This window comes from Carettochelys insculpta, chromosome 26 (assembly GCF_033958435.1).
Source record: "Carettochelys insculpta isolate YL-2023 chromosome 26, ASM3395843v1, whole genome shotgun sequence".
Classification (NCBI taxonomy): domain Eukaryota; kingdom Metazoa; phylum Chordata; order Testudines; family Carettochelyidae; genus Carettochelys; species Carettochelys insculpta.
Window position 1 is genome coordinate 9,258,563 of NC_134162.1, and position 24,123 is coordinate 9,282,685.

General features: G+C 49.7%; 1 protein-coding gene across 4 annotated transcripts in view; it reads left to right on the top strand.

Annotated features, from left to right (window-relative positions):
* SOX13 (SRY-box transcription factor 13) overlaps positions 1-24,123 on the top strand; it is an 85,137-nt gene that overhangs the window by 3,503 nt on the left and 57,511 nt on the right. The window contains exon 1 of one of the 4 annotated variants that reach the window (XM_074977628.1): positions 1,984-2,008. The exons of the other annotated variants lie outside the window; for them this stretch is intronic. The gene's annotated coding sequence lies outside the window, so the exon portion shown is untranslated. Of the gene's footprint in view, positions 1-1,983; positions 2,009-24,123 lie in introns of those variants that run through there. 4 annotated transcript variants of the gene reach the window in all.

The window sequence follows — 24,123 nt, forward strand, 5'->3', positions numbered from 1 at the left end:
AGACATGGTGTTTGCTAACTGAGCTCAGTGGCTATTTAAGAGGCAAAAGCTGGTGCATTCGAAGTGAGCGGAGCTGTGCCCTGCTGAAGCAGTGAATCTACAGCTTTCTGTTCTCACTGGCCATGCTTCAGGGCTTGCCCAAGTCCAAGGCCACCCCTGCTCACCAAGGTGCAGCGATCTCAGCAGGAGGCATAAGCCATCCTTGGCCAGTCCTAGGCTCCTGGTAAGGCCGGCCTTTGAAGTCAAGGGCTCAACAGGCAGCAGCACCCGCTCCTCTTTGTTCTTGCTCAGGGCACATATCAGCGTCTCTCCAACGCCCCCCCCCGCCACCAGCGTCTCGGAGCCTGATCCCGTTATCATAAATCAGCAGCAGTGCTAATATTCATGTCTAGGAAGTGAGATTGTATCGGCGTCCCGCACCGGGCTTCGAACTGAGTGCGCGGTGAGGCACGCATGGGTTTGGGGTGTGAGGGGAAAAGGAGGGGGCCTGTGGCAGGAACTCTTTATCAGAGAGGAAGCTGTACTGTAGTCAGGCTGGAGAAAGCATTCTGTGTGCATGCAGCACCTTTGCCGTGACCATTAAAAACATCTGGGGCAGGACGTGCTCTGCCAGCTGGTGTTAGCACCCTGGGCAGATTCGTGGGCTGCTGTGACAAAGGGGGGATTTAATTCCCCTTGTTCTATTGCTTGTGTTTTCTTCTCTCCTTTAGTAACCCTGGGTGCATGCCTCAGTTTCCCTGGTCTCTGTACCCATATGTAGCTGGTGATGAGAGTTTGGGTGTGATAGCTCCCCCAGGTACAGAATGGCCATGCCCTTTGTACCCAGAGCCTGAGAGGGAGTGTGGATAAGAAATACCTTTCACTAGAGAAGCAAAAGAAGGCTTCCCCAGGCTGGAGAGGGGCTGGCTGGGAGGGATTTTAGACTGGGCTGCTGGGGGGCAGAAGGGAAGGGAAGGCCAGGGCCAGGGCCTGGGCTCTCTGCACAAAATGGATTGAACTGATGGCTTCTGGGTTCTGTGCTGACATATCTGTTCTAGGCTGTATCCTTGTCAGTTCATAAACCTTCTATTCCACCTGCTGGCTGAGAGCCCCAGCTGACTGAGGATGTGGGGCCCAGGGCCCAGTGACTCCCCCACATTCAGTGATGGCGGTACACGTGCAATCGTGTCACTCACATACCCGCTCGCAATCAATTACCTCCTGGCTCAGCTTGTATTGGGCTTTCAGAGGGTAGGTCTACACAGCCAATTGATTCTGAAATAACTTTGCGAGCGTCTACACAATGCAGCCACGACGGTGAAATCATTTCGAAATCACAGTTGGCTTATCTCACAGTTGGTAAACCTCATTCCACGAGGAACAGCGCCTGTTTCAAAAGAGGGGCTGTGTAGGCAGGGACCAGAGCCTGTTGCAAACTAAGCTGTAGTGCATCCAAGCGCTCTGCTTCGCAATGGGTTGCGTGCTGTGTAGGTGCTCTTCTCTGAAACAGCCAAGCACTAGTTCGAAATGTGTTTTGTGTGCAGCAGCTCTCCCCAGCTAGTGGAGGGACATTGCCCAGTCCCTGCTAGACACTCTGTTAACCCCTAGGAGCAGCACATTCACATCCCAAAGGTCATTCTTGGGGACAAAGTTGGCGGCTTGTCCCATGCAATGTTCCCTCTGTTGTCCCTCCCTCCTTGTGTGGAATAAAGGTTACGTGCACCAAGGTATGAGCAGACGTGCACCACCCACAGAAACCCAGGCTGCCGGCTGCTAATCAGCTGAGCGGCATTTGAATCTCTCCTGGGCAGCTGCCCAAGTGCTCCACTTACAGGGAACACTGGTCCCATGGCCCATCACTTAGTCTCCCCCTGCCTGCTCAATCAGCCGGGCACAGAAAGGCCAGCTTCCCTCCAACACTAGGGTGGCCCCAGGGGTTTATTGTGCCTGACTTTTATTGCTGTTTCCTTCACAGTGCCGTTCTGTGTGAGTCAGTTCCCAACATCTCATCAGCAACAGACAGGCCCAGGTGTGTGGTGGGTGGAGCAGACAGTAGCCCTGCCCCCAGGTAACAATATGGAGGGGATTGGAAGAGACGCTTGCTCCCTAGAGGGGGGTGAGCTAGGCGCTTACAGATGCATCCACCTAGGTCCAGGCATTGTGGGAAGCAGGAGGATTTGCTCCCCATCCAAGGTAAGTGCAAGGGTGAGTTCTCCCTAACTTCTCATCTGTGCTGGGATGCCTGTGTGAAGGACCAGGTGTTGCAGAGGGCAGGGGCTGTCTGCACTCAGGGAAGTTAGAGGGGGACAGAAGGAGGTTACCAGGCATCTACCAGGCAAGGCCATGGAAGGAGTCTGGGACTGAGAAGTGGGCAGCAAACTGGCAAAGAGCGGCTGTTCCAGCAGCCTGTGTGCAATGGGCTCTTGGCTTTTGTTAACAGCTGCATTACCCACTCCACTAAAAGGCCCCCTTGGCTGGAGTGCCCTTGGGAATGGATGGTGAGGGGTGGGGTCTGTTTGTGTGTTACCTGGACTGCCATGTACCTTCCAAACCACGGCGCCTGCCATTGCCTGGGGTCTGGCTCCCAAGTACGTGGGTGGCAGGGGTGTACTTTACAAGGTAGAGCAACAGGGCCATCGCAGCTGATTGAGTTGCACAAGACCTGACATTCCCCAATCCCCCTGGAGGTTACAGAGCCACTGCTGTGCACAGTCGGGGTCCCTCAGCCTGCATCTCACATCCCTGGCTCAGCTTGCCCTCTTCCCCTGCTCTTGCAACCATGCTGGTGGCAACAGGGTGTCCCCAGGGAAGGCAGTTTTCTCTCCAAGCTCCCAAGGCCAGGAGCAGCGTTACCTGTAAGCTGAGTGCTTGGAGAGATTCAGGTGCCACCCAGCTGACCGGCAGAGCGCCCATAGCCAGCAGCCTGTGTTTCTACTGGTGGTGCACATCTGCACATATGTTGGTGCATAGAACAAAATTTATTCTGCCTGTGGGTGGAAGAAATGAGACGGAACCATGGTGATCAGTCCTAGGCCACCATCCTCTGCAGCTGCTTCCTCCCACCCCGACTTCCTTGCTGTGTGCTCCCCACCCCGTGATTGGTCCCACGCTCTGTTCAGGCTTTTCCCCTACACACCTCGCTGGAGCCTCTGAGCACCTGGAGGGACTTTGGAGTGTTCAGGGTGGAGGCAAAAATAAGCCCCGTGTTTATTTTCACACCTTTGCATAGGGCTTGCGTTTTTACATAGCAGAGAGCCATGCAAATAGGCCCTCAGCTGGGGATGCTGTTCAAATGGGAGGGACAGTCCAGGGGCTGTTCCCTCCCCTCTCTGGGGTGAGACAGGAGTGCAAAGAGCCTTTCCTGGGCCCTGCTGCAGGTGGGATGGCCAGCAGCAGCCTGTGTAGCAGATCGGAAGAGGCAGGGCAAGCACAGAAGTAGGGTCTCCACTAGTGTAAGTGCTGCAAGCCTGCAGAGAACAGCCCAGTGCCACCCAGAAACACCTTCCCTGGCAGGCTGGTTATCAGGCCTTGTTTTCAGACCTTCCAGGACTCCCGGGGAAGCCCCAGAGAGGGACATCTGGTTTGCACGATGGCCTCTGGGACACCATAGTCAGAGTCCCAGTCTGGCACCCTTCAGGCAGCCCTGTCCAGTGCTAGGCATGACTTCCCAGAGATAGCGGAGAGTGCCACTGAGCAGGTTCTGCCCCAGTTGACTGGGGAAAAGGCTAATCCTGTGGTGAAGTGCTGGGCTGGGACTCAGAAGATCTGGATGCCACTGGTGGCTCTGCCACAGCCTGCCTGTGTCAGCTTGGGCAAGTCACTCCATCTCTCTGGGCCTCACTTCTACATCTGTAAAATAGGTATAATGCGCCATTCAGCCCTTTGTCTTTACCCGTGTAAAGTGCGTGCTGTCCGGGACAGTGGCTGTCTCAGAATGAAGGAGGAGAGATGGAGTGGTGCATATTACCCTAATACAACCCACAGGGCCAATTTCTGATCTCCTTAATCACATGGCATGGGACCTGACTTCTCAAGGGCACTGCACCAGTCTAAATGCCCCTGGTGCAGTACAAGATGGAGATCTGGCTCTGGGGAAGTGGGTGTATCGGGGCAATTTTCACTTCTGAAACACTCAAATTCTGCCCATGGATGGAAAAGTTAGAGGGAACATTGGTCAGAAGGGAGAGGGGGCAGGGCCCAGAGAGGGCCCCCTCTATTTTTCTATACATGTGTGGAATACACTTTGTTACATGCACCAAGGCAAGTGCAGATGTGCACCACCAATAGAAACACATGCTGTTGGCAGTGGGCGCCGTCCTAATCAGCTGGGCAGCATTTGAATCTCTCCTGGGTGGCAGCCCAAGTGCTCAGCTTACAGGGAACCCTGCCAGCTGGACTCCCAACTCTGCTGCTTTAATCTCTAGGCTCTGCTACCTCGCTGTCAGGGTGAGAGGAGCAGAGCTGGGCTGCTCACCCTCTTTCTTCCCACCTGTGGTTTCTGCTCACTCCAGCTTTGCAGCCATTTGTTCTCTCCCCGGCTGGGAGCTCAGGGCAAGTGCTGGGCGCAGCCTCCTGCTGGGATGTAGCTGCTCCAGGGAAAGCTGGCCAGGCTCCTCTGGCTGCTTGCTCTGAGTTACTCCTTACTTCCGGACGGGGCAGGGCCTGGGCATTTCCTTCCAGGCGGTTACCCTGTTTCCTGGGGAGCACAGGCCCGGCGGGAATCTGTTCTAGGCAGGAAAGGAGGCTCTTGCCCAGCTCTGTGCGTTTGTGGCTGACGGCTGGGGCACTGTGCTCTCTGTCAGGTGCTAGTCGCTCCAGTCCTGCCGCACCCTCAGCTCGAAGCTGGAATGGAGCGCAGAGTGCAGCCTGGGCCCTCTCTTCCTGGGCGTTTCCCAATGGTGCCCAAATGCCTTTTATTGCCCCTGGGACAGTGCCAACCTTGCTCCTGGAAGGGGTTAATCTGCTGTGGAGGGAACTGAAAGTGGCTGTCCCAGGGGCAGGCCTTCAATGCAAAGAGCACCATTTGCATGTCTATGCGTTTGCCCTGCTGCCTGGCCAAACTCGCAGCAAGAAGGGAGGCAGGAGCCAGACCCCTGCCAGTCCCCACAGGTGAGGAGGAAAAAGCAGTGATTCCAAAGGGGCTTTTGCTGGCTCTTTGGCCCCCACGCTCACCAGCTGCAGTCTCTCCAGGTGGCAGAACCGGCCCTGGGCTGGGGGTTAATTTGTGAGCAGCTGCTAGGGTTCCCAGGAAAGATTTTGCTGTGGGGGTGAGGGGCATTTCAAATCTCACACGCTCCGGCAGCCGTGGATGAACTGCTTTGGCACACTGACCCCTGCACGCTGGGGCCCTGGCACGAATGTGCCTGCATGTACAGGTGAGCACACGCACTCGGCTCAGCTACTGGAAAACGTGCCTGCCTCGTCCCCCACCCCCTGGCCTTCCTGGCCCTCAGGAAACCTCCCTCCACCATGGAGCCGGCCTCTGCAGGGAAAGCAAACAATGGGATCCCCAGTGACAACAATGCTCCATTGTCCTTCTAAGCCACAACAATGAGACAATAGCCCACATTCTGCCTTGGTCATTCCTGGGCACGCCCTCTGCAGCAATAGCTGCACTGCTGTCTGTATTCAGGGCTCATGCTGTCCCCACAGAACCTTCCATGCCCTGGTTTGTCCTGTGCCCCACCAGGGTGCCCCCCACAAGAGAAGGAAGCAGCGTCTAATGTTCCTTTATTGTGATGGTTTCTCAGAGCCTGGAGATGGAAAAGTCCTATTACGTCCTCCCGTCCCGCCCCAGAGGACAATGGGGCATTGTTGTCTCTGGTGTGGCCATGGTTTGCTTTCCCGGCTGAGGTCTCCTGAGCTTTCCTGGTGGCTCATGTTCCATGGAGGGGGAGTGGCAGTTATAGCTGTGCAGAGGGGAAGCAAGGCTGGTGCCGCTGACAGCCACAGGGACTGAGGGAACCGGGTCCACACAGGTGAACAGATCTGGGGCAATGGGGACAGTGCCACAAAGCCGTGTGTGCCGAGCGAGTTCACCATGTTGGGGAACTGGAACAAAGAGTCCCAGAGGGCTTTAGCGCAGACATTGGATGGGCAATATGCTCCCTCACTGCATAGCCCTTCCTCCCACCAGCCCTACAGCCCCCTTACCCTGCGCTGCCAGGCCGTGCAGAGAGTTCAAAGCCCAACAGGCCACTTCTGCCCTGACTTTGTCCCCTGCCTCCTACTGAGATGGGATGGTGGATGGTGAACGCTGTTTTGAAGAGCTGGTGGGGTGGGGGAGAGACACGCATCCCAGAAGTACCAGAATGTCCAGGATTCAGGGGATGTGGCAGGGTCCACAGGTGTTCCCTGTAAGCTGCGCACTTGGGCGGCTGTCCAGGGGCGATTCAAATGTCACCCAGCTGATTAGCAGAGCACCACAGCCACCAGCATGTGTTTCTATGGTGGTGCACACCTCCACCTTCCTTGGTGCACATAACAAAATTTATTCTGTACAGAGCTGGAAAGCATTCCAGGGAATATTGCTGTGTACCCTGTCCCTACAGCCCCCAGCAACCAGAGCTGCATGCAATGCCAACCTGTGATTTTCTTTTCGCCTCTTTCACAGCACACATGTGAATTCCTTTTGGAACATGCCACACAGGTTGCAGCCGTGTGTGTGTGTGTGTGTGTGTACACCAGCACTTCCCAGGGCATTGGGACAGTTGCCCCATTGGCCTTGCTGCATGGTAGCAGGATTTGAATGTGCAAATCCCCAGGAGGAGCTGGCATTGTTTCAGGCCCTATGGAAATGCAGAAAAAAGACAGGGTTGGATGGCAAACGCACAAAATGAAAATCGTCTGCAAGAAAATGTCACTCGGTTTCCCAATGTTCGCTGCTGTTCAGAACCCTCTGGCCTAGGTTCTGTCTTGCACACAGAAAATGAGGGTGATTGAGAGCAAGACTGTCATATCTGCAGATAAGTGTAATCCACACAACTGTTGGGTATGGTGCATTGAAACCAGATACAGAGTGAATAGTGAGTCTTCTCCAGCTGGCTTTCAGCTGACGGGCTAGAGGCTCATTTTCTAAGCTCCAGAGGTCCCAGGATGAATTCCCCCACAGACAGCCAGGCCATAAGCCTGACCTGAAATCTAAGGCATCCCTAGCATCCAAGACTATGTCTACACTAGAGAGTTTTGTTGACAAAACTCCCAGAGTGTCTATACACAAAATATGTTTTGTTGACAGTCTGAACTCGGCACTTCCGCTGGCAGCGTTCTGCCTCTCCACAATGACAACGCCTTTGTCGACGGTTTTTGTCAACAAAAAAGCTGTGTTGATGCCCTGTAGGGCCCTCTGTTGACATCCTGGTCTGGTGGGCAGAGGGCTGTGCTGGTTGGCTGACCTGAGGTCTGATTCTGCCATGGAGCTGGCTGGTCTTGATGCTCAGGTCTGCCCCTGTCAAATGCGGTAACTGGTAGCTGTCCCCCTCCACGGTGCTGTGCCATCAATGCATGAAAACCACCAGCTGAGAAGATGCAGCTGGCAAGTAACCCCGAATTGGCTGAGAACTGTGCACACATCTGTTCTTCTCTCCTGCTTGTCCTTGTCACAGCTTGGTGATCAGAACTTCCACCAGAGGACTGGGCGAAGGGTCTGGGTGGGTCACCGTGTCCAGGCAGACTCATCTGTCACTGGGCCCTGGCCTAGGCAAACGTGCACTTCTTCTGGTTCAGTGCAGAGGCCATGGTGGATTAGCCCTGGGGCCAATGAGGCCTCTGCCCGGGAGCCCTGGAGTAAAACAGATGCCCCAGCATTGTTCCCTGTAAAACAAGCGCTTGCGCGGCCACCCTGGAGAGATTCAAGTGCCGCCCAGCTCATAAGCAGAGCGCCCAGGGCCACCTACAATGGGCAGCCTGTGTTTCCGTTGGTGGTGCACATCCTCACATGCCTCGGTATACATAACAAAATTTACTCCGCACATGGATGGAAACTATTGGAGGGACCACTCGTGCCCCATGTGCACCAGCCTGCTCCGTCCGCCTGGTGCTCCTAATGGGGACTGGAGTCAGGGTGTGGGGCACTGCCCCACTCTGCCCCTGGCACTTCCGCCTCTTGGGGCTGGGACTGGCTCCCCACTCTGGGCATTGTGCCTTGATGCACAGTGTCAATGCATGACTCACATTTGGCTTGGCTGCCCCTTTGGGTCTGTACAGCACCTAGCACAATGACATCCTATTGACTGAGTTGTAGATGTGACTGCTGGGCAAGTGCTTAGACTGGCTATTACTATTTACTGAATAACCTCGGCCTTTGCGGGGAGTTGAATCCAGCAGTGCACTGACAGGCCGGCTGGCTCTGGGATTGTACTGGTGGTGGTGAGTCAGTTTTCCCCCCCACTAGCTCAGGTCAAAGCACCAGGTTCCCCCAAAGCTCGGGAGGGCCCATCTCTGTGGCAGAGTGGGCCAGGCCCCTCTCTGCTTAGCACCTATCAGCAGCCAAACCCACCTGAATAGGTAATGAATGGAGGAGAGAAAAGAGCCCTGAGCGCATTGTGTTTCCAATGGGCCCAGAACAATTGCAAAATACAAATCGCCCAGAGAATGGGGAGAGTGAGACAAAAGAGAGAACCCCAGCACAAAGGAGAGGAATGAAATGGCAAGTAAAGTCAAACAAAAAGGAGCCGGGCCGAGACAAAAGAAGGGAACAATATCCCCGAGGCAATCGGCTCTGGAACAATAGGGGCAGTGACAGCCGCACAAAGGCACCAGTGTTTGCAAGTAGACGTTATCTCACACAGCCACTGGCAGGCCTGGCCCTGGCGCTTCTATTTTCAGGGATGCTTTTGTGTGGTGCTGAACAATATTCCTTGCATGGTTGCAGATACAAAGATGAGGAGGCTTGGGGCTCTCTTCCCTTCCCTCTGCCAGCTCAGTTAGAAAACCAGGCTCGGCCCTGCCGAGGATGGGGGAGGCCGGGCAGGTTCTCCTCGGCTTAGCTGGTTCTGTGCCCATACAGCAGCGGGCCATTTTGTCAGGGCAGGGTGACTGAAGTGGCCTCTCCTTTATCTTTCACCTGTACTGACAGTGCTCTATGGTCCCTCTAATTTTTTCCATCCATGAGCAGAATAAATTTGTTTATGTGCACCGAGGCATGTATGGATGTGCACCACCAATAGAAACACATGCTACTGGCTATGGTTAGCTGTGGGCACTCTGCCAATCAGCTGGGTGGCACCTGAATTTCTCCTGGATGGCTGCCCAAGCACTCAGCTTTCAGAGAAGACTGCTAGCGAGGTGGCTGTAGAAACACAGCTACCCACAGTCTTGGGCTCTCTGCCTTTGTTCCTCAGTGTGCCGCTTATCTCCACTTCACAGTCTGGCCCTCCTGCACCATGCCTGTGATATCGCTTGTGCTTTGCAACCTTTCAGGCTAGGAGGGTGGCGAGCTGTATTTGGGGTACAAAAATCGCTCTCTTTGCCACTAGCAGCTCCTTCCCCTCCTCCCTCTGGGCGTTTGTTTCATCTGCCTTTTGCATTTCATCCTAAGGTGCCAGACTGGGACTCAGGGCACCTGGGTTCAGTTCCCCTTTTTCTCACAAAATTGAGTTTCCAGCTACTCCTACACTGCCTCTTCCTCTCCTACATCTTGGTTCACAGATTGTTGATAACCAGATGCCAGCGTCCCCTGTCCTGGCCAATCTTTTCCAGTCTGACCAGGTGTATCCCATCTTTCATTGCAGCACATCATACTCCCTCGAGACAAGGGCTCCTTTTCTCTCAGGAGCAGAATCTGTTGAACTGCTGGCAATGTTTCTGTAGCTGGGATTGTTTTACGGAGTAGGGGCACTAGCCCTGTGCCCAGCCCTCCTCCTTTCTCATCCAGGGGTGGGACTGGCCATGGTGGAGTTTGAGATGCCAGGATGCCTCCTAACTGAAGCATGGTGGCTGTGCCCCATTGTCTGGAGACAGCCCGCCTGTTTTGTTGCATGTTAGATTGCGACAGTCAAACTTTCTCTTTTTATTACTCCAACAAGCAGCCAAGTCTCCGGGGCTGAATCTGTGGTCAGCCCAGGCATGAAATAACCCATGTATGTGCACTCAGAATCGTCCACTCCCCTTCTCAGATCTCACACAGGACATTCTTGTGTCACTTTTTCCCCCTCTGCCCCTTTGCATCATCATCCCACACTTGGGAAACCAAGACCCTTCCATGGCATGAAACTCGGTGGCCACAAACTGGGGGAGGTTTTCTCAAGCTACTGTAAGTTGCACAGGCAAAAAAAAAAAAAAAAAAAATCACCCTGTGGAAAGAGATGTCAGGGTGTTGAAGAGAATGTTGTCAAACCCCCTATCAGCACTGATCTCCTAAGACGCCCAGCTTTAGCAGATGGGTTTAGCTTTCACTTGAAAGGCCTTATTTTTGATATTGATCGTGTTATCTGAAGGGTACATCCTGTTGCTAAATTTGGCCGTTTCCTTAGTTTAACAGCTGTTGCTGCAGTGAGCTAAATGGAGTTTCAGTGGAGGTGGGTTTTGCATACTGTGAACTAAAGATGCATCCCTGATTTCACATTGCACTGGAGAGCAGAGGCTCAAAACTTTGTAGAGATGCTGAAGTCCAGGGTGTTGTGTCATGCTGCTTCCTGCTCTATCGGGAATCCCAGCATGAGTAGACTTAAGGACACAGTGCTTTTGTGGGGAAAATATTTGGCACTTTAAATCAAAGCAAACTAGCAGCTAGTTCTTAAAGTGGGTCTCTAAAAATGACAATGAGACCCCAGCAGTGCTGTCTGCACAAAAACCTGATTTATGATCTGATCTAAACCAGTGTAAATGTAAATCAGGAGCAATGTTCCTGCTCATCTTTTCCATCCATGAGCAGATTTTTTTCCTTTTATGTACAGAATAATTTTACGTGCACATGACTGTGTACCACTGCTGGACACAAAGGAACCATGGGACCTCAGCTGGGCAGCATCTCAATCTTTCCTGAGTGGCCACAAGTGCCCAGCTTCCAAAGAACGTTGATTGGGACTCATTCTACAGAAGTCACTGGAATCTCACCGGTGTGAAACAGAGCCATGGTAGAGAACCAGGCCCATCAAATGGTATCACTTTAGGAGTCAAAATATTTTTTTCCACCTGTCAGCACAGCAGAATCCTCACTCAGAGGCAAACTGGGTTCTTTCTGTCCTCTTCAGCTTGCAAAAATTCCCACCTTGATTGTTAAACCTTTAGCAAAGACATCCTTGATCTAAAAGCTTATTTGATCAAGGAGCTAAATCTGTATTAACCAAAGTAAATGGCCCATCCCATCTCAACTGCTCTTTTTTCACTCTTGTATTCGCACTGGTTCTTTAGATTTCTGTAGGAGAGGTAAGGCCTGAATGTATAATGTAAAACACAAGCAGAAAAAAAGAGGTTTTCATTATCCATCACAGAACACCAAACCAGCAGTCATGTGGCACTTTATGAAGTATTTTGTTAGTTTTTAAAGTGCTACGTGACTGCTGTTTTGTTTTGTTAGAATACAGACTGATGTGGCTACCTCTCTGTTACTATCCATCATAGAGCACTAGAACTGGAAGGGACCTCAAGAGGTCATCAAGTCCAGTCCCCTGCTCTCACAGCAGGAGCATGTTTATCTGGCTTACTCTTAAATATCTCCAAAGATGCAATTTCAACAACCCCCTGGGCAATTGAGTCCTGCTTTTAATTACCTTGACAGATAGGAAGTTTTTCCTAATATCCCACCTAAACCTCCCTTGGTACAATTTAAATCCATTGCTGCTTGTTCTATTTTCAGAGGCCAAGAAGAACAATTTTTCTCCCTCCTTCTTGGAACAACCTTATAGGTACTTGAAAATTGTTCTCGTGTCCCCTTTCAGTCTTCCCTTTCCCAAACTAAACAGACCCAGTTCTTTCAGTCTTCCCTGGTAGGTCATGTTCTCATAGAATCATAGGGCTGGAAGGCACCACCATAAAGTCCAGCCCCTACTTCAAGCAGGATCAAGCCCAACTAGTGATCCCAGCCAGGACTTTGTCAAGCTAGCACTTAAAAACTTCTAGGGATGGAGATTCCACCACCTCTTCAGGTGACACATCCCAGTGCTTCACCACCCTCCTGGTGAAACAGGTTTTTCTAATACCGAACCTATTTCTCTCCTTCTGTAACTTCAGGCCATTGCTCCTTGTTCTGCCACTTGACACCATTGAGGAAAAACTACTCTAGACTTCTAATGATTTTTGTTGCTCTTCTCTAGACCCTCTTCAATTTTCTCCCCCTATTTCTTGAAATGTGGTGCCCAGAGAGGAGCAAAAAATAAATAAGAAACCCATTCCCCTCCGCATTACAAGTCCTCTTTACAGTGGCCGCGGTGGACAAGGGAAAATGCTTATTGGAGATGGCTGCTTAGGTCAGGTTTCACTGGCTGGGTCAGTGTTCTGGATAGATTTCTTGCTGTGTGTGTACAACTACATTTGTGAGACAAGGTGGGGGAGGTAATATCTTCCAATGGGCCAACTTTTGTGAGAGAGGGTTTTTTTGAGCTTACACCACAGGCAACATGGGAGGAGGGAATACAGAGGGGGTCACATGCACTCCCCACATTGCCCCCTGCCCCCGCACTCACTGTCAGTACCGTGACACTTCTGATGAATGTGGGGGCCTCTCCTGGAGTGGGGCAGCCTGCATCAATGGGGGGCACGGGTGGAGCTGGGTTGGGAAAGGGATAGGGGTGGGTCATGGGTGGGGAAGGAGAGGGTGGGGCAGGGGCATGTGCCCCCCACCACGCACCAAATCCCTACACTGGTTGCCTCTGGGTTACACAGAGCTTGCCATCACGTTTCTGGGGGATTTATTTCCCCCCCCACCTCCCGAGCTGCAATGTACTCTGTGTAAGCTCAAAACTTGTCTCTCTCACCAAGATCCAATAAAAGATATTACCTCACCCTCTGTGTCTCCCTAGAATCTGGGACCAACATGGCTACAATAACTGCATGGAGTGTTTCCTATGAGCTGTGTGCTTGTGCAGCCACTCAGGAGAGATTCAGATGCCGCCCAGCTGATTAGCGCAGTACGCACAGCTCGGTTTGTGTTTCTACTGGTGGTGCACATTTGCCCATGCCTCAGTACACACAAAAAATACTCCACACAGGGGTGAAACAGATTAGAGGGAACACGTGAGTCTGCATGTATCCATGTTTGCAAGTTAATCTGATGATGTTTTACCAGCCCTGGTGGTAAGAGAGAATCTGGTTGTTTGATATTAATTTGCTAAGCAAGCACTTGGCTACAATTTAAATCCTCCATAAGCCTTAATATAACAATAATAATTAGCTGTACCACTCTGCACTTCTGCACTGCTTTGCATCTAAAGAGTACACACACTAATTAATTAAAACCAGGCAATTATCATCTTCTGCAACCTACCACACTAAGGGGAAAAGAATTGCTAAGGAAATTCTTAAGAAAACCATAAAGACAGGCAAATCCATGCCCTGAAACAAGACAAATGTGGATTTGAGGACAATCAGGACCAAGACCATGTGACACAAGAAGTGGACAAGGCAGGAGAAAAGATAAAAACCCAGGCAAATGGTGGAGGCAGAAAACAACCAAAAGCTTTTTTTTTTTAAAAAACCCTTACCAGGCAAAGAAAGGAACCAAGATGAAGAGAGCGACAAAAGCATCAAAGAGAGGAGTAGCCAGAGGCTGAACAAAGCCGTTGCAACAAAGAGCACGCTGGCACAAAGCACCAAAGAAAGGAGAACAAAGATGGAGAGAACAAAGCGACTAAATAGAAAACAAACAGGGGACAAGAAAAGCCCCTCTATTAGGATGGAGCTTTTGATGGGTGGGTTAGATGCAGTGATTCATTTTGCAGTACTAGGTGGAGGATCCCATGGTGTCCCGTGTGCGTGGATGGAAGGGGTTGTGGGCCATGTAAATGTAAGGGGAAAGGCCAATCTATGTGTAGACTCTGTGAATCTGCTTTTCTCTGGACACCTTTAGCTGCCTTCTCGACCAGCAATGGGCAACCTAGGCTAGGACGCAGGAGCGGCCCACCTTCATCTCAGTGGGCTGCAAGATTGTCAAACCCAAGATGGGCTCCTGGGAACAGGGTGGTTTTGGTAATGGCACTTGCACACCTAGAATTTACATAGAATTGTAGCAGCACTTTGCTTGCACTCAGCACTGACTGTGATAGCCAGTCTGCACACACCTCGCTTTACCTGTGTATTACTTCAGTAAGACCAGCAGAAAAAAAAGCTATGTCGATGGAAACCCGTGAAATCTGGCAGCTCTGTGAGTGGGCGACGGTAAACAAAATGTCCCATGAGTCACACACACAACCCTGCTGGGCTACAGGTTGCCTACCACTGTTCTAGGCTGACCCCAGGGTGGAAGACTCTCTGATCACCTCCTTTGTCTGGCCTAAGACTCTCACCAGCTACTTCCAACTATCCAAAGAGTAGGTTGGCTTGGATCGGAGTTCACAGTTCTCTCTCCCAGTCTCTTCCAAGAAGATCATGTCATGTTTCAGCCACTCCTTCCCTACATCCTGCAGAGCTCCTGTGCAACATTAACACAGCCACTTCATGCATCCCAGGAGGCTGGGAATTGTTCTTGAAAGGGGACCCCTAAGTCAGTTGCGGCTGAAAGTGCTGGCTGCACAGTCCACCCAAGCCATGGAGAAAGTGTGCGTTGGGGCGTTGCTACCTGGGACATGTGAACGGTTCATGCCTCCTTCTGGTCTGTTAGAATCTAGTGAGATCCACAGGATTTATGGACTTGCTGCAGGGGCGGGCCTTGCCCTGCAACAGAACTATTTAGGGGGGCAGAATTCTGGAAGGTTATCTTCCTATTTCACCCTCCCCATGGGTTTTTTTAGGGGAGTGTTTTCTTTGGCCTTACTTTGGCTGACAAAATACTTCCACCTCCCTGGGAGTGAGGTTCACCTTGTTGACAGGAGAGGGCTGCAGGCAATGACAAGCTGTTCACACCTCTACTTGCCACTGCAAAACTTCTGAGCATGAGGTTTCGTGAGCACAGACTCACTTCATCTGATGCATCTGATGAAGTGAGTCTGTGCTCACGAAAGCTCACGCTCAAAACTTTTCTGTTAGGCTATAAGGTGCCACAGGACCCTTCGTTGCTGTTACAGATCCAGACTAACATGGCTACCCCTCTGATACTTGCAAAACTTTTATCTTTCTGGTTGTGGGTGGAGGTGTTAAGCACTTGTGAAGGGAAAAAGTCAATTGGCGGTTTAGACACAGCCTTAGTCTCTCTTTCTGACCGTCTTTGAAGGCTCAGGTGAGTCTAAGCATACAGCCACTGTCTGCTTCTCCTGCACCTGTCCCAGGCTGATGTCTGGGTTCCTAAACCGCTGGGAACATTTACATCGTTAATGAGGTGTGTTGTAGTTGGAAATTACAAACTAACCTTGGAAATTCTTTAGTTTGTAGGGACCTAAATTTGTTCTATAGAGTGTCCAAACTTGCAACTGACATTGGCAACGTGAGTGTAAACCAGTGGTCAATCTGTGTTGTATGCTTCATCACAGCAGACAGGAGCTTGTTACAGCTTCTAGCTCTCCAGCAGAGGTTCTCTTATTTTCTATGATCATTTTTATTTTTCTCTTATTATTTTCACAGACCCTCTGCAATACCTTCGTGGACCCCCAGGTGTCCACAGACACCAGGTTGGGAACCACTGATCTAGATATATGCCTCGTTTTACAACAGGGGGCTCCATAAAAAACACTAGCAAAGTCAGTAAAACTAAACTTTCATACAGTGACTGAAGTGTAAGCGTGATGTTTATATTTCAGTTGGTTTCTTTCATAGCCATGTGGTAAAAAATGAGAAAGGTGGCAGTTTGTCAGTATGAAAGTGTGGCTGTGGCACTGTTGTATTTTTATGTCTGATTTTGTAAGCAAGTTGTTTTTAAGTGAGGTCAAACTTGGGGTACGCAAGGGGTACAGAACAATGGAAAGGTGGAGAGCCGTTGGCCTGAGTCTGGTCCTGGAGCATAAATAAGCTCTCGAGATTCATTCCTTTAGTTCTGGAGATCTTTTGCTCACCTCTCCTGGTCCCAGGCATGCAAGATAAGATGGTCGCTGTCTCGTTATCATAGGAAGTTCTACAGTGATAATAATTAATACAATAGCTAGCTGTTTTTCTAAAGGAGGTCGATATCATGCCCATTTGATAGATGGGGGAAAATGAGACATGGGAAGGCAAAGTGAGTGGCCCAGAAGGCAAGCTGCAGAGCTGCCAATTGAATGCAGGTCTCCAGCCTTCTTGTCCACTGTCCTCTGTGCCATGCTGACTGCAGATTCTGGCCTAGGCGCATTAGACACCCCTTTGATTCTCAAGTCTTCTGGTGTCTGAGCAAGAGAAGCAATTGAAACAATATCTGTTGCTCACTCTGTCTCTTAGTCTCTTTGCCTCAGTTTCGTTTCTAGGATTATGCTTTGGCCAAAAAAAAAAAAAAAAAAAGAAAGGTAGAGAGAGTAATAAACAAGCTACGTCAGCTGCATCTGGTCAATGAGACTCCAGCTTCTCATTCTGCAGCTTCCCCAGAGTGGTTGACAAAAAACTAGACAGTCCTATAGCACCTGAAAGCCTAACACATCTATTTATTTAGTAATGAGCTTTAGTGGGTAAGACCTAGTGAGAAACTAAGCACATGTCCACTTCCAAACAATGGGTCACTTCTTTGCAGGAAGTGAGGTTTGATATTTTTTCTCACCCCTTTTGAGCAGCATCAAAAGGGCCAAGCTATTGTCTGAACTATTCCCATGACTCCGACAATTGTATCCTGAGGTCTGGAGGCTGGAATATTGCAGCCCCCCGTGCAAAGGGGAAGGCACTTGTCAAACTGGAGGGGCAGCAAGATCCTTGCCTGGCCTGTCCCTCCTGATCATTCTGGCTTCCTTCTGCAGTGGAGAATGGAACACTGGGAAATGAACCTGATCCCAGGTCAAGGCAAGGGGCTTGGTCCTACCTGTTTAGGCAGGCAAGATGCTTACTGAGCCAGGAGTCAACCACTGAGTGGAAGCTGATGACAACTTCAAGCCTGGTGGTATTGGATTGAAGGAAGAAAATGTTTGTGCTGCTACATCGTATCTTATTCGTGCAGATGGGTCGGCTGATTTTGGTGGGGTTCCTCGTCTACGTAAGCCAGGGGTCAGCAACCTTTCTGAGGCAGAGTGCCAAAATGTGATAAATGAAGATGCAGAGCTTTACCGTTTAGGGGGTGGTTGGTAGCATTATCTGGTCTTTGGTTAATCCACAGGCGGCCTGGCTTTGAGCAAGCTCATGGTTGCCTGGGAGAGGAGGGGCGGGGCTGAGCTCCTGCCTCGCATGCTCATGAGAGTTGGCTTATGTGCAGCTCTTGGGGGAGTGCCCATGTTCATCTGTCTCTGCAAAAACAAAGAGGTGGCACCTTAAATACTAAGAGACTTATTTGGGCAGAAGCTTTTGTGGGTATAACCCTTCTTCCAGAAGGAGTTGGCAGCAACCAGGGCCAGGTTCAACATCTAGGGGTTCCTTTTCATCCATCTTGCACAGAATCGGCTCAAGCCTTCACCCAGTAGCCTGGGAAATTCACGCACTCCTGGGTGCGCCGGAGAGGCAACGCTTCCCCACTCGCAAGCGCACAGTCTGAGTGTAGAAAAGAAACTTTTAATGAAAGAGGCAGAAAAGTCACATGGCATAAGCTTGGGAAAATACCACACGCAGAGTTCATAAGCAACCCTCAAATAACTGTCCCAGCTCAAATGCATTGAGCAATGTCCTTGGCCTCTCAGGCTCACCAGTCCAATACTGTGAACAGCCAATCCACACACCCAAACTTTCTTCTTACCTCTCTTCATATGCCCCACTTACAACTTGGTCCAGTCCGCGCAGGCCCTGACACATCACCCTGATGCATTCCCTCACTGAACCTGAGGCCATGCCCCCTTTACACTGGTCTGGCGTTCTGCTTGCTCCCTACCAGCTCCCCACCGGCCGGCTGCTGGTCACGCTCTCCGTCCACTGCTCCTCCTACTGGCTGGCTGCCGATTGCGCTGGCCATCCATCCGCTACTCCTCCTACTGGGCGGCCGCCAGTTGCGCTGTCCATCCGTTTGCTGCTCCTCCTACCATCCAGCTGCCAGTGGCGCCATCCATCTGCTGCTCCTCCTGCTGGTCGCGCCACCTGTCCACTCCTGTCTTGTGAGTTTGGCTGTAGGCAAGACCTTGTGATTCCAGCTCTCACTGGCATTCAGCTCTGAGCCTAGCCACAGCATCTCAGTATCCACCAGGGTGGATTCTCACAGAATAACTGTAGACCCATCTTTAGGTCTACCTGTGAACAATGGGGGAGAGAACTAGTCAAACCACTCTTACAGCTGAATAGTAACAGAGAGTAAGCCGTGCTAGTCTATACACTATCAAAACAAAAAGCAGTCAAGTAGCACTTTAAAGACTAGCAAAATAGTTTATTAGGTGAGCTTTCGTGGGACAGACCCACTTCTTCAGACCATAGCCAGAAGAAGTGGGTCTGTCCCACGAAAGCTCACGTAATAAACTATTTTGCTAGTCTTTAAAGTGCTACTTGACTGCTTTTTGTGTTGACAGTCTTACAGCTATATAGCTAAAAGGCTTCCAGCCCTCTGGTTCAACCCGTGTCTACCCCTTTTCACTCACCCAGTGCTTTGTGTGTGGGGGGGGAGGACCCTCTGTAATCCATAGTTTACACAGTAATGATGACTGCCCTGTACCCCCACAAAACTTCAAGCATTTCTACAATTCTTACATTGGGTGATAGCATAAATTGTGACGTTGTTTACAATAGACAAAACCTCATCGCTTTGCCTGCTCCCAGCAGGCTTTGTTTACAAGGCATTACATACGCACACCTTTGTATTTTCATGCAAATGATCTCTGCAGGACACATTCCCCAACTCCTTCAGCAGCACTGAACTCCTGCTGGCACATACCTTACATGGGCGAAAGCCCATTTCATCAGCTGTGATGGACAAAGTGGGTTTTTGCTCATGCAAGCTTACAGCCCAATACATCTTGGTCTTTAAGATGCCACAGGACTCCTTGTTTTTGCAGGATGCTAAGTACATGCTGCCAGCTGCCCAGTCTGCTGGGCCTCCCTCCATCCTCCAACCCCACATCACTGCCTCAGTAAAGCCAAGGGCCAGGGATTGAAGGGAAAGTGAAAGTATATAGGGAGCCTGCTTGTACTCCTCCCTTGGCCCTAGCAGTTGCTATGGAGACCAGAACAAAGCCTTTCTCCGTCCTCTTTTTGGATGGTCAATGGCTATTGTTCCTCCCCTTGGTTAATTGTTGTCCGTCCAATTTGTTCTTTTTGACTCTGGGTGGGTGTTCGGCCCCTGCCTCATTCAGCTCCCTCTTTCCCACCCAGGCAGGATCAAAGGAGTGATTGCTGGCAGTCTAGCAGAGGTGGAAATTGCAGGATTTGTCTCCTACCCCCGCCCCAAGAGGTGCTCTTAAAAACAGAAGGCAAAGGAAAGTCATGGGAGAAAAAAGCATGTTATGCAGCTCAACATTCCCAGCTCCTTTATCTATCCATGCTCTTCTCCCAGTGTTGGATGCTTTTGCTTACAGCCGGCACTTGTCATGTGCCTCCCCCACAGCACTGGGGTGGCCCCACTGATGGGACACAGGGATACAAACTACATCATATGGTCTCCACGATCGCAACAGGTGGTGGAGCTGCACCAGTGGGACGAATACAGTCTCAGAGGAATGAGGTCCAAGCTACCTGCAAAGGATTTTGCAAAAGTTAGGTCTATGCCTTTTTTGCTCCTTCATGATGGAACCTGAAGGCATGAAATATGTCTTGGCCTGTGTTTTTTAACCACAAAAATTTTGGGAAAATCAAGTCTGCTCATCTCTGCTGAGGCTAAAAGATTTGTCGGAGGTCTTGTGGGATGCATATTATGAGTGCTAGGTTTTGAATTGAAGAAATTTACTGGATGATTAACAGAGACTTCTTTTATCCCAAAAGTTAATTGTATTAACTGATGTGAGCTACTAAGCAAAACAAAACTAAAGTTATAAACATCCTGACTATAATGGAGTTATTACGCTGCAAACTCCTTAGGGCAGTGTTTCTCAGCCAGGGGTACTTGCACCCTTGGGGATACAACAAGGTCTTCCGGGGTGTCCATCAATTCATCTAGATATTTGCCTAGTTTTACAGCAGGCTATATAAAAACACTGGTAAAGTCAAAACAAAAAGCAGTCAAGTAGCACTTTAAAGACTAGCAAAATAGTTTATTAGGTGAGCTTTCGTGGGACAGACCCACTTCTTCAGACCATAGCCAGACCAGGACAGACTCAATATTTAAGGCACAGAGAACCAAAAACAGTAAGCAAGGAGGACAAATCAGAAAAAGATAATCAAGGTGAGCAAATCAAAGAGTGGAGGGGTGGGGGGGGGCTCAATCTAATTCTTGACCTTGCCCCCCACCCCTCCACTCTTTGATTTGCTCACCTTGATTATCTTTTTCTGATTTGTCCTCCTTGCTTACTGTTTTTGGTTCTCTGTGTCTTAAATATTGAGTCTGTCCTGGTCTGGCTATGGTCTGAAGAAGAGGGTCTGTCCCACAAAAGCTCACCTAATAAACTATTTTGCTAGTCTTTAAAGTGCTGCTTGACTGCTTTTTGTTTTGATAGCGTATAGACTAGCACGGCTTCCTCTCTGTTACTGGTAAAGTCAATTCAATCTAAAAATTAATTCAGATAATCATTTGTTTCCACTGCTTCATATGTCTTACGCTAAAATGTAATACAATATTTCTATTCCAATTCATTTATTTGATAATAAGGTGGTAAAAAGTCAGCAAGTTTTCAGTTGTCGTCTTCTGTGATATGTTTGCATGTTTATGTAAGTAGTTATTCAGTAAGGTCAATGAGAAGTCTTGTGGCACTTTATAGACTTTGGTTTTTTTGGCGCATAAACTTTTGTGGGCAAAGACCCACTGTCAATGCAGGCATCTGACAAAGTGGGTCTTTGCCCACGAAAGCACATGCTCCAAAGAATCATTTGGTCTATAAGTTGCCCCAGGACTTCTCCTTGTTTCTTCGCATATAGACGAACACGGCTATCCCTCTGATACTTGTCATTAAGTAAGGTGTAACTTAATAGCATGCAAAACAAGTCTGACTCCTGAAAAGGGTGCAATAATCTGGAAAGGCTGAATGGCACTTGTTTCAAGACATCAGATTACCTTAGGACCATGTTTCTCTACTGGTGGTACGCCTACCCATAGGGGCACATGAGAGGAGTCTGGCAGTACTCATAATTTTCATTTATTTATTTTAAAAGGGTAACTTACTAAAAAAAAAAAAAAAAAAGTTGCAAAACACTCTTGTAGGGCAAGGAATAGCTATGCGCAGTGCCATGCAAGATAGGACTTTGATTTTGAGTGCTACTATAATAGAAGTTATTAACACTATGACAGGGGCTTCCCAGGGCCTGGCGGGAAGATAGCACAGTTGGTTGTGGTTGGGATTTTCAAAAGACACCAATGAAATAGGATTTAGCAGTCAATTTCCCTTCTTTGCAGGTTACCATGTTTTAGTGTTAGTGACTGGTATTGATTTGAAGGCAAAACTGGGTACACACGGAAAATTCTGCAAGTTTAATTTTTTTTGTTTTCCAATGTGACTGGAATGAAAATGAAAAAAAAAATGCAGCTTCCCACGAACAAAAGCCTGGGCAAAATAGGTTTGGGTCAATGAAAATATTTTGTTCAGATAAAGTTTCATTCCAGTTTCAATGTTATGTCATATATTAAATGTGTTTTGTGTGTATATATGTATATGAAAAAAATTTCTCAGTGAGAAGTCCTGCTCTGAAAGATGACAAAACAGAATATTTTGGACATTAACAAAAGGTTTTTTTTTCTTGCTATCTCCCCCCCACCCCCCCCCAGAAATTTAATCAGCCATGACGCTTTTCTGCAGTTTGAAGCATTGTGGAAGCTGTGTTGGTTCCGCAGCATGTTTTGCTTTGAACAACTTGGCATTTTTTCCACCAGAAAAAGGTTCCATTAGAGAAGTCCCAGCCACTTCTACTTGATAACTCTGAGCTAAAGAACAAATAGCAGCTGTGCTAGCTTCCCCCATCATTGGCCTCACCTCGACTTAGAGGAACCACCTCTAAAAGTCAGAAGGAAGATCATCAGTCTGACTTGTGAAATCCTCCTGCCTTTCCTGAAGCCTGAAAACAATAGAGCCCTTTGGTGGTGGTGTGCCTGTGATGTGCTGTAAATGAGGCCCATTTTGAATGGGTTGTCATACAGTCGTCCCATGGTAGCAAAAAGGATTTTACTGGGTGCCACTCTTTGGCTTGTTATAGACTAAAATCTATGCTCACAGTGGTCTCTGCTGGCCTTGACATATTTATGTGCACTCTTTGCCTCTGGCTAGGAGACAGAGCTGGAGTCTATGTTCTCCTAACTCACTCTAAATACACACCGCCTTTTAGGCAATTTGCAGCATTACTGTGCTTGATAATAGCCTGGACAATGGAACTAATTAGTCACTGGGGACTTGATGATAGACTCAGCAAGATGGCCCGTTTCAATGACTTTAGCTATACGGGCATATTCCAAAGAAGTTGTGTCTGCTTTTGGGACTCCCCAGTTACCTGAATTATAATCTCATTGGCAAAGCACTTCAGATACTAAATAGCTTTGAAAGCCTGCTCCAGGAATGAAAGCATCCTCTGTGATTCCAGCGCAGTGGGGGAGTGAGGAAAAGGCAGGTGTAATCGCTGCTTTTGCAAGTTGGCAGAATAGGATGGTTGATGTCACAACAAGACATTTAAAAATTTGGCACTAGGACAGGGCCTCTTGACTCCCACAGGGGTGGGGGGCATGGTGTGGGCATGGCCTGACCAGCAACCCCACAAGCTGCCTTTCTCCATTGGGTACTGTCCATCAACAGAGGAAGACAGGAGTAAGTCCTAAGTCTTCATTCTCTCATTACCCCAAATTTCCATAGGAGCTTTTGGATGCCCAAGCAGTTGAATAATACCTCTTGCCTTTGGGCCAGAGTAACACTGCTAGATAACAAGACCCCCCTGTTTCTGAGAAGTAAACTGAGGGACAGAAAGGGGGAACCATGACTTTTTTTGATGTCACACCACTCAGGAGTGGTGTTTATACCGTGCCAGCCATTGTGGTGCTTTTCCTGCAAGTCTGTGGTGGAATGGGGAATAACTCCACAGGCGTGATGCAGAAATTACTGGCTGAGGGTCTCTGGCCTGCTGCGTGCAGCCAGACTGAATGATCCTAACATTCCATTCTGGCCTTAAAAATCATGGCTCTTGGAACCTACTTGCACTTATTACCTGGCTGGTCTGTGATCTGCAGGGCAGAGGGAAGGGAAGTGGGCTCTGAAAGGCTCTTCTCAACAAAATCTGAATGCGAGGAGTGGATGGGGATCCCCAGCTGTCTGCATGGGGGTAGTAGTCATGTAGGTGACCTCTGGCTTATGCCAGCTCCTGAAGCTTTACTCCATCCAGTATGATCCTGGAGTACTTTGAGGTGAGCTTTGCACACCCATAGTTCCTTGGGGGATGTATCTGTCAACTGATGAACTAGGTGTGGTACTTGCAGATGGACAGCACAAGGCTACACTAGTTTGAGAGTGGCTCATTGCTGCATCCCAGACAAGGGCCTGACCTGGCTGAGGCATGTGACACTTTAAAGGCTCACCACTGAGAAGCTAGCAAGAGTACAACAGGGCAAACATGTCATGGGGATAACATGCCTCATGGACAGAGATCCCCATTAAGAGCTGGGTTTGGCTCTGAGTAGGGGAGAAGCTGGGAGGGATTCTGTCCAGGCTGAAACACTGACAACCCCTGTTCCCTCTATTTTTACCCTCCACGTGTAGAATAAATTTTTTACCCATGTGCGGATGTGCACCGCCGGTAGAAACAGGCTGTGGCTCTCCCCTGCGTGGCACTTACAGGGACCACCACTGTCTTTAGCTCCCAACTGGTCCAGGAGCAAAGCCAGGGCGGTGAGAGACCCCTGGGCCCAGCGGGAGTCCTTCCTACCCTGCCAGGAGGGCTTACGGGGCAGCCCAGCATGACCTCGCCTGGGGG